Source organism: Saccostrea cucullata, unplaced genomic scaffold, assembly GCF_032062105.1.
Source record: "Saccostrea cucullata isolate Sc308-1 unplaced genomic scaffold, CSIRO_AGI_Scuc_v1 ctg1993, whole genome shotgun sequence".
In the NCBI taxonomy this organism is placed as follows: domain Eukaryota; kingdom Metazoa; phylum Mollusca; class Bivalvia; order Ostreida; family Ostreidae; genus Saccostrea; species Saccostrea cuccullata.
In genome coordinates, this window is record NW_026937029.1 from 51315 (window position 1) to 67489 (window position 16175).

General features: G+C 33.4%; 1 non-coding gene and 1 pseudogene across 1 annotated transcript; one reads left to right on the forward strand and one right to left on the reverse strand.

The window, feature by feature from the left end:
* The first annotated feature begins 722 nt into the window (after nt 1–722).
* Nucleotides 723–797, forward strand: Trnan-guu (transfer RNA asparagine (anticodon GUU)). Its single transcript is given in 2 exon segments — nt 723–758; nt 763–797. It is a non-coding gene; the product is annotated as a tRNA-Asn (tRNA).
* Nucleotides 798–8685: 7888 nt separating this feature from the next.
* On the reverse strand, nt 8686–10332 carry LOC134247080 (uncharacterized; annotated as a pseudogene).
* Between the last annotated feature and the right edge of the window lie 5843 nt (nt 10333–16175).

The window sequence follows — 16175 nt, forward strand, 5'->3', positions numbered from 1 at the left end:
TGAACACAGCCTGAACTTGATATTTGGATAATGCCGAACGCCGAGTGGTAGACAGAAGAATTCAAAGCAAACTTAAACCTCCGATATCAAATAAAATGATATTAACACCACATTTCCTTGTATTTCTTAATAATCACAACAATAATTATTACATCTTTAATACCTCATCAACATTACAAGAAAAAAAATCGAACCTCTCATGATCATGTCCTTTAAATTCGACTACTGGACTGTTCCGTAATATTTCTATAAGGGTAAGAGCGATAACTCTTACTTCTGTCGAATTCAGTTCAAGGCCCAAGGGGTTCCGAATGATTATTTGTTTACTTTCTTCAGCCTATTTGAAAGCATGTGTACCGGATTTCAGGCGTATACCTCTGCAATGTAAGTGATTTTTAGAATGTTTCTCATCATTTCTGATATTACATACCTTACTTTATTTCAAAGGACACCTTCCTTTGTATAATACGGCCATCAAAGGCTTCTGTTGGCATTATCATGACATACTTGTCATGGGGTCCAAAATAAAAAAAAATAATTACAGTGAGAATAATTATATCTTCCTCCTTCCTGTTTCATATTAATGAGGATTACAGGATTACATATAGTATTTTGGGAGTTTTGTGTCATTTCAAAGAGCAAGTCATTTCATATGTAAGTTCTAATTACAAAGGTTTCAAATGTGATACTCAGTAGGATTTTATAAACAAAAGTCTTAGCTCAGTTGGTTAGCTCAATGGTAGAGCATCCCTTTGTTACTTAAAGGGAGGTTCTAGGTTCGAATCCTAGACCAACTACAAGTTTTCTTCTTAGGAAATATATTTTGCACATTGGCTTTGGGACAGGGTTAGTAAGGGGGAGGGAACAGCCCCACCCCCTTTCTGCTAATATAGACAATTTCTATGCTTTGAACATAGGGGTTTACCATATTTTTCCTGCTGGTTTGGAAACCCACCACATAACATTTCTATTTCCAACCCAAACCCCACCCCACCCCCGCACATTAAATCTCCTCCTAACGCTCATTAGGCCGGTGGTCTGCGGATCATTCTGGCATTCATATTTCAAACACCTTATGATTCTTCTGAGGGTCATTGAAATACCATACTTAGGACATATTCATTCATTATTTATTAATGAAAAGTTAAGTGCATGAATGATGTCATTTATTAATTATATAAATTTATACTGATAATGGCTTCTTAACAAATTAACACAAACAGTTCCATTTTAAATCATCCATATAGTTTTTGCATTGGTATAGTATAGGAAATTATAATCACAACATTTTGTTCCTCTTAATAAATATATATACATGAATAATAATTTACAAAGGCTCCCAAACTTACTGGGAAGACATGTTGTTCGCCTCCCTTTGAATATTTCATTTTGTAAATATCACTTTACAATTTCCTACAAAATCAATGATTTGAATTGTTCTTTTCAACTTCACATATTCATACAGTGTTCCTTCACATTAAAAGGATACAGATTCGTGGACTATAAGAGATTATAATACTGATTGTTTGTGTGGTACACTAAATGTATGTTCAGTATAACCTTTCGGATAAGCCTATACTTCATGTTCAATAATTAACAAATTAGTTTCATGAAAATACCTACACTTATGTGATTCATGAACCCTTTCACAGTTTTTGCCCTAGGCACTTTAAACCTTGACACTACAGCTGAAACTGTTAAACATGCATACAGATATGTTTTTTGAAATTTTACCAAAAATGGAAATATCTACAAACAAGAAGTCATAGAAACCTGGGACCACCTTCATAAGATTTATTGACTTCTGACCTTTACATTTATGCAAAGGTCATAAGTGAAAGTCAATGCAAAAATGAGCAATTTGGCTCTTTCCTTATCTCCTTTGTCTTTGAAGATATACGAGGTGTCTTTGTATCATTAGAATGAATTATTAATACTACATTCAGAACTTTATTATTGTCCCTTCATATTGACCCTATTAAATCTTATTTGTCCCTTGCACATCACAATTGTTTATCGCAGCTACTTGGAAACCCTAAACTACAGAGACATGAAACCTTCACTAATGTTTTAAAGGAATTTAGGCACAATTTCTCTGTTCATGTTAGAAAGGATCTGAAATCCCCTTGAATGAGTTTTTGCGGTTGAACACTTTTGTGCTTCATCCTAATCCATATTAACTTTCATACTATAAATCATAGAGGCATGGAGTTAACTGCAATGTAACCCTTGACCTTTGACCTTCAACATTAATTGAAGGTCAAATGTCACGCTCATTTCTTAATTTTTAGAATTTTCCATTTTTCCCTCTCTTCAGCCCTTTCTGGTTTCCATTTAAATAAAAATTTAATTTATAAACATATATATTTCACGAATTCCAAATTCAAATAAGGTGGAAATACCTCTAATTTTTCAAGAATAAATATTCTACTATTGCTTATTATTATTATTTTTAAGATTACTAAGATTTACCCAAAATCCTTTTTCAAGAACTTCATAGTTAAGAATAATCGATATTTACAGTTGTTTAGTTAAAAACTAACCAACGCACATGACCTAGGTCACCTATGGTGTTCTTGCCCTTTGTACTCAAAATTTTGTTTTCAATACTCCCTCGAAACTCTTAACCAAAGAAGTTTGAAACCTTCACAAATGTTTTGGAATGCTTGGGTACATCCCACTAATTATGTTCCCCAAACGGAGTTTGGGAACAAATTGTTCTCACTCGGTTTCTTCTTCTTTTTCTTCTTATTTTATTTTTTTTCTTATTTGTTCTCCGGTACTTCTTTGTACGCAAGTGTTCTCAGAAACTGTTCACCCAACTGAGCTAAAACCTTTTTAGGGTTATTAGGTGTGTAGTGTAGGTGTGCAAAACGAAGGTCATTTTGGGCGCATATGCATGCACGTGCATGCGCGTTAAATGAATGAAATGACTGATATACCTAATATGGCCATAACTTTTACATTTTTTGATGAAATGCTTTTGAACTCATTACATAAGGATATATTAATAGTGTTAATAATATGACATTGTTAAATTAGCACGAACTCACGCACATGCACATGCGCTTTGCTCTGATTGGCTGAAACAAAAATCTCAATATCTCTTTTGTTTTTGACAAAATGCTTTGAAATTAAAAAAAAAATTATCCTTAATTAGGATAACCTACAATATGATATGAAAAAAAATCATGGAATCACACGCATGCACGTGCGCTGCAATCTGATTGGCTGAAACTTTAAATGGCTATATCTTCTTCATTTTTTGACGAAACGCTTTGAAATTTAAAACATAGTCATGCATCTGGATATCCTGCAATATGATATACAAAAAAATAAATGAAATCGCGTGGATGCACGTGTGCTGCAATCTGATTGGCTGAAACTTTAAATCTCCTTTCTTTTTTTACGAAATGCTTTAAAATTTAAAACAATGTCATGCATTAGGATATCCTACAAAACTATAGAAAAATATAGAAAAATATAGAAAAATTTCATGAAATCACGTGCTGCAATCTCATTGGCTGAAACTTGAAATGGCTGTAACTCCCTCGGTTTTCAACGAAACAGGATGGGAATTAGAACATAGATAGATATAAGGGTCTCCTGCAAGAAGGTATGGTCATCATGCATGCGCACACACGTGCGTGCATTTGGAACGAGTGAAATTAAAAATAAACTTGAATGAGTATTTTTTAATACTTTTGAAGTAAATGCTTTAATATATATAGTATATTTAAAACTATAGATAGTGTAGATAAGATCATATGATCATTATGCACATACATTCATGTGCGCATGCGTGCAATGCTAAAATTTAAATATGATTCGTACCTTTCTGGAAAACGTTGTTTCAGTAAAAAAATTCACAGAGGTTGTCTTATTTAATAAGGCTTACAAGGAATATAGGACCAAAAGGGAGATGGGCAGCGTTTGTGGAACATCTGTAACGGTTCCTGTTACAATTAGTACTAGTTATTTTTAGAATCGGTAGGAGAAAAAAATGTGCAGAAAAAAGAAAGTACAACTTCCTTAATTTGCAGACTTGCATAAAAAAATTGCATGGGCAGATGTACTGAACTGAGTCTCACACTTGTTGATAAGGAGTATCTTTCCTAACAAAAAAGTTTTGAAAATGTGATTTATCAAGAAGTTCGACCGAATTAATTTGTGTATTATAACCCAAGTGACAATTCTGAAATTCCCAACTTTTCACTTTCATTTCTATAGGTTCCTGCAAACAGACACATTTGTGCGGAAAACGAATATGACATACCATCTCGAAATTTTAAACAAGGAAAGACAATTTAATGTGCTTTGATTTGAGGGGTCACTCACTTCTGAACAAAAATTAGGGACATTGCTATGAGAAGAAACTTTAACATAGTCGCCTATGGGAAAACAATTATTGAACTGTACCCATATAAGGAAGCCAATAAGTAAGTGAAAGATGTCATAAATCATGAATTTATTTAAAGTTGGTGTTTCCTATTATTTTCTATTGTTCACATTCATGAAAAAAAAATCATTTATTTTTGATACACATTTTTAAACAAATTGATTCTTAAATAAAGTGTCTAGACCCCGCCCCCGCAACAGTTAAAATGCTCATACATGTATCAACCATTGTTTACACATGTATCATGTAGATAAAATGTAGCGATTTATATAATTTGCTTATTCAGAATCATAAAGGCATAGCTTGATTTACAAGCAATTATGTAGAAGTACATGCTCCACTGTGGTTTATTCTCAATACACAAAAATTCACAAATGTGTTCGGGATCGGTAGTCAATCGGGGTTAGGGTCAAAGTGAAAGTAGAATAAGCAGAAAGTTTTCAAAACTGTTCAGTGCAGTGTTTAGCAGTATATAGGTGATGGGCATTTGTATTTAACACAGGAGGTAAGAGGTATACCGTTGTACAATATTTGTAAATAACAAATTAATGTTTTTGGAACATGTCCATGATCGGCACATCACACACATGACATACATCATTTAAGATCAGTTGTGCGGTGAACCTGGTTACAGTTGTCTGGGAGTTAAATGATATGTGTGAACATGCACATTAACTGATTTTTCTCATATTTTTTAGCAATTACATTACAAGTATTTGTTGAATGTACAACTTTTGTCAGTAAATCTTGAATTTTACCTATTCTGCTGAATCTACTTAATAAACAATGTTAACAGTGTGATTTCAGGTGGGAGCAAATTAATTTTTTTTAAAAAATTAATTAAGTTCAAGAAATGGGCATGAAAGGAATAGGGTTAAATTGTGAGTGTTGAATGCTTGTGTGTCTGTCTGTCTGCAAACCCTAACTATTTCTAAAATGTTATTCCTGTCCATTAATATTTACCCTTTTAAAAGTTATTGCACCTTGTATGATAAACCGTTTTCATCGCTACTACTCAGAAACCCTAACCCAGAGAGACATAAAACTGGGAATAATGTTTCATGGGACTTTAGGCAAAGCTTTTATGTTCTAATGCGAAAGGATGTGAGGACCCCTTATATGAGTTATTATTACCCTTCAACACTTTTATAATAAATTTGAAAACTTATAAATTTAAAAATATAAGTCAAAGAGGTATGGAGTTAACTAAAATATTATCCTAACCCTTGACCTTCAACATTACTTGAAGGTCAAAGGTGAAGGTCATTTACAATTTTCTAAGCCATTTACGGTTTCTTTTTAATGAAAATTAAACTTAAAAATATAAATTTTAAATGAATTGGAAATTCAATGAAAGTGGCCATACCTCTAATTGTTCAAGAAGAATTAGTCTCTTAGTGCTGATAAGGTATTTCCAGCTTCCTTGGAAAGAACTATTGATTTCCTTTGTCCCTCTTTCTTATTCTTTTTTTTCCCAGGGTAATTTCAGGTTTCAAGATTTATCGAAAAAATTTCAGCCAATAAAAATGTACTCGTAAAGATTTTCTGAGTTGAATCGGTGTATATTACTTTGACCCCTCAAGGATTCATGACCCCTTTAGCAATAAAAGCTTGTTATAGCTACTCCTCCTAAACCATAGTGATTTGAAACCTTTATTAATGTCTACGACTAATTTAATTGACTCGTCATGCAAACAGGGCGAAAGGATTCGTAATCTTTTACAATGAATTATTGCCCCTGAATGTTTGCGATGTTTACAAATATCAAAATATTTCCTGAATAGAGACATGGGGATAACTGCAAAAATATTCATTGACCTTTAACATTAACAACTAGGTCAAGGTCATTCAAATTAGGTAAAATTTAGCTTTTTTATGGGTCTTTATTCGTCACCTTATTCTAAACATCTTTGCTTTTTTAGTATGTACTGTTTCTGAAACCATTTCTGAGATTCCATGTTTGTCACCTAAGATTGATCCATTGAAAAGTTTTTGCCCCTTTCTAGGAAAACCCTTGTTATCGCTGCTTCAAAAACCATAATCCGTAGAGATACAAAACCTTCCCAAATGTCTGAGACTGATTTAGTACACTTCTCATTCTATTAGTGTGCAAGAATACCTAAAGTATTTTAAGTAGTCATTTCCCCTATCCCTTTCTGATGTTTTTGAAGAACATAAAAACTTCTCAATGACAAGTTGTACAGACATGGAGACAATGCATGAGATCTCTTAACATTTGAGCTTAAAGATAAGGTCAAGGTCAAAGGTCGAAATCATCGGGAAAGTATGAAAAATGCTTATAAATGCTTGTTTTTTAAAAGACCATGACCTTGGACTTCAGGTTTGAACTTGACCATTGACCTTGACTTGTACTCCAAAAGTTAATAATATATTCTTATTACTTTCACCTACATTCAGCTCCAAGTGTAAAACTCAAGTTTATAAGTGTGGACTTTTCATACCTTTGTAATGAAACACATTTATAACCAGATAATTAAGATGACTCTGTACAGTTGACGCATTATATGGACATTCTGCTTCTTGGTTAAATTCTAGATATACTTCAGGAAAATATTTTAGTGTCTTAAGAACATACAGTTTGCCTAACTTGATTATGCTTACGGGAAATAAGCTCCAAAAGGGAGTTGGGGAAGTTGTGGAACATATGTAACAGATCCTGTTCAAATTTGCCCTAATTATTCTTACATTTATTTCTTTATTTCATTTACATCCAAACAACATTAAATATATATTAAACCTTAGCTATTGTCTATGAGAAAGTGAGTAAAATGCTACTTTCCATTATCTTCTATATCATTTACTGTAAACCAACTTTTATTCAGAATTACTGAATTTCCCTAGTTAATGGTAATAAACCTATTCTGTGTCTAATATTTTCCTTATCTAGCCTTTTTTTACCGCTATATACAGAATCAGAGAATTAAAGAACAATATTAACCAAAAACAATATTACTTGGGTAATGAGACACAACTGGATTCAATGAAGAAAACAACCTTCAATACAGGACCAGTCCTTTCTCAAACAACTCTGATGCACATCAGATAAATCCTACTTCTATTTCAGTGGAAATTGCAAAGAGCAGACCAGTACATATTTCATCCGATAATCTTGATGAGCCCTATACATTGAATGCATTGGTAGGAACCATTTTTGGCAACAGAAATACATAAAACTACCAAAACTTATATAAGATTCTTATCCTTTGTAAAACCTTTCCAATGATATCAAAAAATTAAGGAATAAATAACAAAGTTACAACAATTCAAATTAATACACATTTCAATGAGTACTTCATTGCTTCACAACTTTCCCTTTCAATTCCCTATTTTCACTTTCAATTCCTACTTCCCGACTTTCAATTTCACTGCTGTGTCCTAAATAGTCCGTTTTTAACTCTATTCCTATCCTTAACCCTAACCCTCATCTAACCTTGTCCAATCGCTGTTTTTAAGACTTTTGTTCATTTTCCGCATGTTTAGTCCTTCATATCTTTAGAGAGAAAAAGCAGTTTTGCCAACTCTTTGCAGCTACCAAGAGTCCTTTTTAGGGTATCTCACTGACATAATTGGAATGTGTCAATTGCATGCCATTCGCGAGATCTGGAAGATTGAAAATGGTCAAAAATTCTGAAATTGTTAAATTTTTTTTAACACAATCTGTGGTGTAAAGAAGAAGCAATTGTCTCCCCTTTCATGCAACCTATGTTTAAAGACTCTGCATTCATAGTATTGTCCGTTTTCTTAGCTTTCCAACGACACCAAACTCGTCTAGATCGGATTGTAAATAAGAAAGTTAAGAGCTTCGGAAAATTCTACTTTTTCCTTTACCTTTGCTACTATAAGTAACTTTCACTTTCACTTTCTCTCCAATACTTTCACTTTTACTTTCATGATCTAGATTGGCCATGACCTAGATTGGCCATCTTTGCTTTAAGCCCTATTCCTAACCCTTACCCTAACACTAACCCTAACCCTTCCAAGAGTCCCTTTTGTGGAGTCTCACTGATTTAAGTGGGGTGTGTTAATTGCATGCCATTCTTAAGATCTGGGAGGTTCAAAATGGTCAAAAATTCTCAATTTGTCGATTTCTCAGCACAACCTGCGGTGTAAAGAAGAAGCCATTTTTCTCCTTTTTCCTGACACCGAGGTTTAATGACTCTGACTAAATCGTGTGCCTCGTTTTCTTAGCTTTCCAACGACACAAAAATTATCAGATTAATTTGATAAGAATAAAATTTGAAAAACTCTCATGACTTTTATTAATTTCATATGTAGAAATGGCAAATATTCATAACATCAGACATTTCATCAGTAACCAGTAACCCGGCCTCTATGATCTCTGCCAATGGAAGGTTACTTTTATCCAAAAGTAAGTTCAAGCTGGGAAAAACCATTTGGGCATTAGTTCTCCTGTTTGTTGTTAGCAGTTTTACTAGCGACTTGATGGTTACAGCACCTACTGTATTAAAAGTGGTCTTACAGGACTTCATCTGTCTTAGGAAATCTTCAAATAGAACATAACTAGCCATCTTGCCAGTTTCGTGCAAGTCATGTAGTAAGGCAACGACCAGATGTCTACCAATAACTCCGTAGCTGCCATCCAAGTGATCGTGTAATCCCACTGATCGTGTTATCATCTTACTTATGGCCTCAGATGTTGTCCATATTTCTGGTGGTGGAATTCTATATTCGTTTTGCATACAGGTTGAGTACACTTCTAAAGATAGGAATCCAAAGTGGTCACTTACACTTAGGATTGCCAGGTAGCATGCACATTTCCTGTTTTCTGATACTCGTTCAAAAGTTCCTGAAGTTCCTTGCAAATCCATAAGCCCAAATGTCGAATGCATGTGAGAATTTGACTGGGAAAAGGCACCAACATAGGAAAACTTTCTAACAGAAATTCAAGATTTGTTATATCAATAAAATCCAAGGCATGCAAATGGTCTGCAACAGAATCCTGTGAGACGACAAATTCGATCCTTCATGCACTTTTCCTCAGCAATGTCCAGTTACTTTGTAATGGTGATATATAATGCTCTGCGTCACGTAGAAATGCTTCCGCTGTCGATCGTGGGAAACACATACCCCCAACAATGCAGCCAGACACTGAATGATATCGTCCATTTGGTTGCCGGTGTGGAATGTCAGCATAAAGCTGTACAAATTGCACATCCTGTGGAAAACGACAAATCTTCATCAAACAATTTTTAACATCCATTGCTCTGCCATCTAAATTGCTCTGATAATTACCGCAGTCTGTGAACGATAAGCAGCTACTTAGTCTTCCTCTGTGGCCAATAACTTGTTCCAAACCTGCTGTAGACCAAAGCAGATCAACGTCTTCACTGTCTGACAAAATGTTTCAGGCAACATGAATAGTTGTACGCAGTATTAATTCGGTATAAAAATCTGACAAGGATAGCCCACATGTCATTTTTTCACCAAATCTGAAGCAAAATATGATTGGTCTTAAAAATCCACTTTGAGGCAGTTCGTCTAAAGATGTTTGCAATGCTTCGAGTATGGGACAACAGTCATCAGGTAAAATGAACATTTTTCGAGCGTCATTAATGTCATTCTTTTGCAGAGTTCTCGTAGCCTCCCCCCTCAAGGCAAGCGTCATTAGTGAAGTTTTAAAACTCTCCCTCAGTTGGAAAAAGGTGGCTAAGGTTTGTTGTCTTACTCGATGCTTTGATAAGGCAACTGAATGCATTTGGTGCACAGGAATTAATCCTACCCAACATTCCCATCCCCTCTCATAGAATAATTGAAAGCCTAGGCTGTTTGAAAATGTCATGAGCTCGCTTTTACTATACTGTGGTAATTTTATATGTTTTTTTCAAAACGCCTCTAACATTCCGTAAACTGGCATGATCGTGGGGAAACAGAGTAATATGTCTCACTGGCATTCTAATTGCTGTCAAAGATTTTAATTCCAAAACGCATCCATCAATATCGAATGAATATCTCAGCCATACTTCTCTGTCTACTTCATCGACTGTCAAACATCTTCCATAAATTCGTTCATCCCTTCTTAAAAAGAGTTGAGGTGTTTCAGATACAGAATTATATAGCTTTGCTAAATTAAAGTTCTCTAGCACAGTTTCAGAAAAAGTCTGTACACTTTCTTCAACGTCCATCTGAAATTAAAAAAACATTGTTTTTAGAATGGTAATCTTTGCAGAAGATGTAAAATACAGAAAAAAAAATCATGTGCTGAAAATTGTACTAACAATATCAAAAAATCCTACATAACAATAATGGAAAGCTAAAAATTATATGCACTCATTATCATTAAGTAAAAAAAATATGAAAGAAAAGTAGAAAACCTGTAAAAAACCAAAGTAAACCCATCGAATACCCGGGTTGCACAATCAGATTCACCCTGTAGCATGGCCAAGTTTTCCTTGGGTTATACCCGGGATTAACCTGGGTTAAACCCGTGTATATTCTGGGTTAAACTTGGGTTTATCGTGGGTTAAACCCGGGTATATCCTGGATTATACCAGGTATTTCCTGGGCTATACCCGGGTATATCCTGGGTTATACCCGGGTTTATTCTCGGTTAAACCCAGGTTTATCTTGGGTTTAACCTGGGTATACCCGGGGTTAAACCCGGGTATACCTACCCGGGGTTATACCAAGGTATACCCTGGTATAACCTAGGGTATACCCGAGTACACTGGTGTTCATACCCAGCATGATTTTAATTTTATTCAATGACCTTAATTTCAATCAATATGTTCTAATTGTATAATTAAAAGGAATATATCATAATGTATAATTGAAAATACACTTTTATTTACCAGGTATTATTGAAAAACACAAAAAATATACATAAACTTTGTCCTTTTAAACACAAATAATTCAATATACTTCCGTAAATTTTGAATGCTAAAATAAGGCAAGGTTATGCATAACTTCTATAAAAAAGATGTCGTTGTTTTCTCAAACAATACATAATAATTAGCAATTAAAAAAAATCAAATGAAATATTACCTTAGATCAAGAAAATCACCCATTAAAAACACAACAGTATATAAACGTCTGAATGGAAAGAAATCCAGCAACAAAATACCTACTTTCACAATAAAATGATTGACAATCACGTGATAAAATAGGCGGAGTTCCGCATTCCCGCACCCGCATCACGTCAAAGTGCCTATACCCTAACCCTTACCCTAACCCACCCTAACCCTAACCCACCCAAACCCTAACCCTAACCCTTACCCTAACCTTAGCTCCTTATGATATCAGGTTACTAGGAGAAGTAAGAATCCTCTGTCTAGATACTGACTCCTTGTGGTATAAATTACTGGGAGAAGTAAGCATCATTCAACTGGCGTCGGAATTACATATATATATATATATATAATCAATTTTGCTGAAAATTTCGCCAGTCGATGGGCCAGATATGAATAAGAAGACCTTTGCAGTACAAACAAGGCAACATTTTCTATACAATCTCACCGAATCCGACACACTAATGTTTAACAGTTTTATTTCTTAGTCTATTTAGTCATCTGTTTTGGAATAACAAATGAATGAAATTTAAATGCTGGAAATATGATCATGATGGACATTGATACCCTCTACACTAAATATGTATTTAAATTAAGATTTTCAACACCTCTGCAGTATATATATAAAAAAATCAAATTATTATTTATCTAGAAAATTTATTTAAAAAACGTTTCTTTTAAATCCAAAGACAGACTGTATGAAAACTGGGCAGGTGCAAATTATTTCCATCACTTCATGTTCATATGGATAAAATGAATTCTAAAAAATATTAGAAAATCAGGAAATACCATTATTGAAAGTTATTTGTGTTTAAAAAAGTGAAATAAAAAATACATTGAAACACTTACCATAGAATGCATATGTATATACATGTTTGCAAGTCTACTGTTAGTTTTATTATTAAAACAGGTCAATAATCTTGCCAGGAATATTGTAATAATGGTTTATAGCTAATATTTAGCATACCATTAAATTTCGTTAAATGATGGATTAACTTGCTGCTTGTATGAATCCATTGGTCCAATGTTTTGGGAATGGCTAGGCCTACAACACAATCTACATGCAGTAATATGCTATGGGATTACTAAAGATACATTGTAGAATAAAATGATATTACATTTTGAAAAAACAAAATTAATAATGCTACATTGTATACTGTAGTGAATTTATGTAATTCATATAAATGGGGAAAAAAGTTGTGTTCGAAAATTTTGTGGGAATGTGAAACCTCTGACATTATTGACAGAATATTAAAAAAAAAAACATGGAGAAATTGATGCATTTTATGCCCCCGTAATGACTCTCTGTCTCTCTGTTTGTCTGTTTGTTCGCAAAAAATTTAACCTTGCCCATATCTTTTGATCTAGTGAAGCTATTTCTTTTTTTATTTCATATTTCTTTGGGTACAACCAAATTTGAACTTTCGACCTTGGCCTTGATGTTTGACCCACTTTTACAAAAAAAATTAAACTTTTACTTTGGTCAAATCTGATTTATCCTTCACATATGTAATGTTTGTTTGTTGAAAGACATTTCATTGTATACCAACAACCTTGACCCTTGGACCTTGACCTTGTATATATTTCCGTACTTGTGAAAAAACTTTAACCTTGGCCATAACCTTTGAACGATAAGGGATAGGGCTTTCATACTTCATATATGTAATCCTTGTGAGAAGACCTTCATTGGATGCCAAGAACTTTGACCCTTTGACCTTGACCTTTGTTATTGACCCACTTTAAAAAAGCAAACTTTGACAATAATTGTTTTAAGAGTTAGGGCTAGTGCTTTCATACTTTACATATTTTATTCTTATGACAAGACCTTTCATTTGATAACAAGAACTTTGACCCTTTGACCTTGGAGTCTGACCTACTTTTTAAAAATTTTAAAAAATTGAACGTTGACCATAACTTCTAAACGGTTAGGGCTAGGGCTTTCAATTTAGGGATGGGTATCGCCAAAAATTTCGTATTGCGATATATCACGATTTTGTCCCACAATATTATGATATTATTATAAAATGATTTTTTTAAAAGCAGTTTTTACAATGATATTATATCAAAAGTCATTATTTTTCTAAAAATATGCTAGAAAAACAAAATTTTACGTTCTTGAATTTTTTATGTATATAAAATGAATTATGTTTGATGCCGTTCTTTTCACTTTTTTAACATTTTTTTTTATACTTTCTGCAATTGTAATTTGAAAGATTGAACAGATAAATGAAAAATTTCTTGACTTTATAATATGTACCTAAATAGTGGTATTTAGGTCTCCGTATCACGATACGTATCACACAACAAAAAATCGCGATATACCGGTATACCGATAAAATCGCACATCTCTCGCTTTTATGCTATTCATAAGTATTCTTTGTTGCTAGACCTTTCATTTGATACTTAATACATTGACCTTTTGACCTTGACCTTAGAGATTTTTGTACTTATTAAAAAAAACTTCAACATGGCTTACTTTCAATTTCACGATTGTTTTCCAGTGAGAATAACCTTCTTTTGGTACCAATTAATTGAATTTGCATTTAAGAACAGCTTAATCTATGTTGCCATACGGAGGCATCAGTATTTCACAAACACATCTTGTTTATTTATTCATTTATTCTTTAAGCCTGAAACTCTTGACGGCTACAAAGATAAAAGTATTATATATATAAATTGTTTTAATGTACATGTATTCTAAACAAAAAATGAACATTTTTTTCATTAATTTAGAAATTCTATGAAACTACAACCATAGATCTGAAGCGGATGTTCTATGTTTCCAACATAATCATAAATGATACTAATATTTTTTTTTAAATTGTGTAGCATTTGTGTATGCCAAAAGACATCATTAATTACTTGTTTAGGCCTAGTGAAACATTGACGGAAACAATAAATTTACCTGAGTTTAAATTTGTGTTACCGATGACTTCCATTACTTCACATATAGTCTCAAAGAACTCATTAGATATTTAGTGAAATTAAATTTCAATAGTTCTAAAACGTGTGCAACTTAGTATGGGGATGGGGGGGGGGTGCACAATGCATTACAGTTTTTCACTGACTGTAATAATACATCTATTTTATTAATTAATATTCAGCAATCACCTGCATCTGGTGTAAGCATCTCACCAACTTATGCAATTAGCAAGAGCAAGATCAAAAATAATTTTTAAGCTAAGACAGAATAATCAGGAATGCATTGACTAAAAGGGATTTTAATACCTTATTTTAAGTCAGCATTTCGAAAAATGGTTAATCAACGGGTCGAATGTTTGCTGTCTCTTTCATATCAATTATAAGATCGCTGCATACTAAATTAGACTAGAGAATGATCCGTCTATCTACTCTTTACATATGCTCACGGCTTACTTTTTAATTCATGAACCTGATCCCACCGCTGGAATTTTCGGTGTATGTATGTGTATTAGAGGGTGTGTGTGTGGTATGTGAGAGGGTGTGTGTGGTGTATGTGGGTTTGATCTATGCCCTGTTCACAGATTTGGATTGGTTGCTTTTTTTTTTAAAGTCGATCACTGCTCGTTATCTTTTTCATCACAATGATACCATGTCTATAAATCGTACAAGTGACCCTCACAATAATAACCTAATTAATTTAATCAGCAAGCAAACTAGCCTAATAAATGTACATACATCCACCGAGGCAATCCAAACTAGCCTAATAAATGTACATACATCTTTCCATGACAATCCAAACTAGCCTTATAAATGTGAATATATCTTTCAAAGGCAATCCAAAAACGATCCGATGGGTCCGTGAGCTTTGACAGAAGCTGGACAGACTTGGCAAACCGGAACAGGAAGTTTGAATTGGAAAATATGAGCCAATACCGGGTCTTTAATTGGTTTAAAAGTATAACCAAGATATTAATAAACATTTGAAGTTTGAAAGCAGTTAAAAAATAAATTGATGTACGGATAATATAAACAGTAATCTACTTGCTTTGGTCTTGTTTTAAGCAGTTCAATGGTTAATAAAAAATACATTTACGAGTTTTTATCAAAATAAATGAAAGATAAGACAAACAAGAATGGATATTCAAAGGACTTCCGTATTTGAAAGTCCTTTAGTTTTTGAAAAGTCCTGATGCTTTTAAGTTTTGTGTGAATTATGGGTAAGTGAATCACACAGACTTGCCACGTAGGCATATTTCATTCAGCACGCTTGCACTTATTGAAAAATATACCTACGTACAAGTCTGTGTCATTCGCACACCCATAATTCACACAAGGTACGAGGGTTGTCCAAAAATGTCGTGGACAATGACATTATTGTGAAAATAAATGGTTCTTTATAGATCTGTTGTATATCAAAAAATTTGTTATGAAAAAACAAATCATAATGATAAAATTTTTATTGATGGATCGGAACGTAATATTTTTGTAAACATCGGGGTCTTTAGAGGTCGCGGAAAGTGCGCACAGACCAAGGGTAAAATGGCATTAACTCTGATGTAAAGTGTTTGCATTAAAATAAATATTTTCTATATAAGACAAGTCAAAAATTAAAAAAAAATTAATGTTCTACAAATAAATATATAATCATTTTATGATACCTTAAGTATCGCTTACTATATAGACAGTAAAATTACTAAACAAAAACCCTAACAAATATGTGTCAAAACTCGACAAAAACAGCTACGTCGGCCGTCCGCACGGGATAGCGTCCGATCCAAAAAAATAAGTTTTTATACGGTTGAAACGAC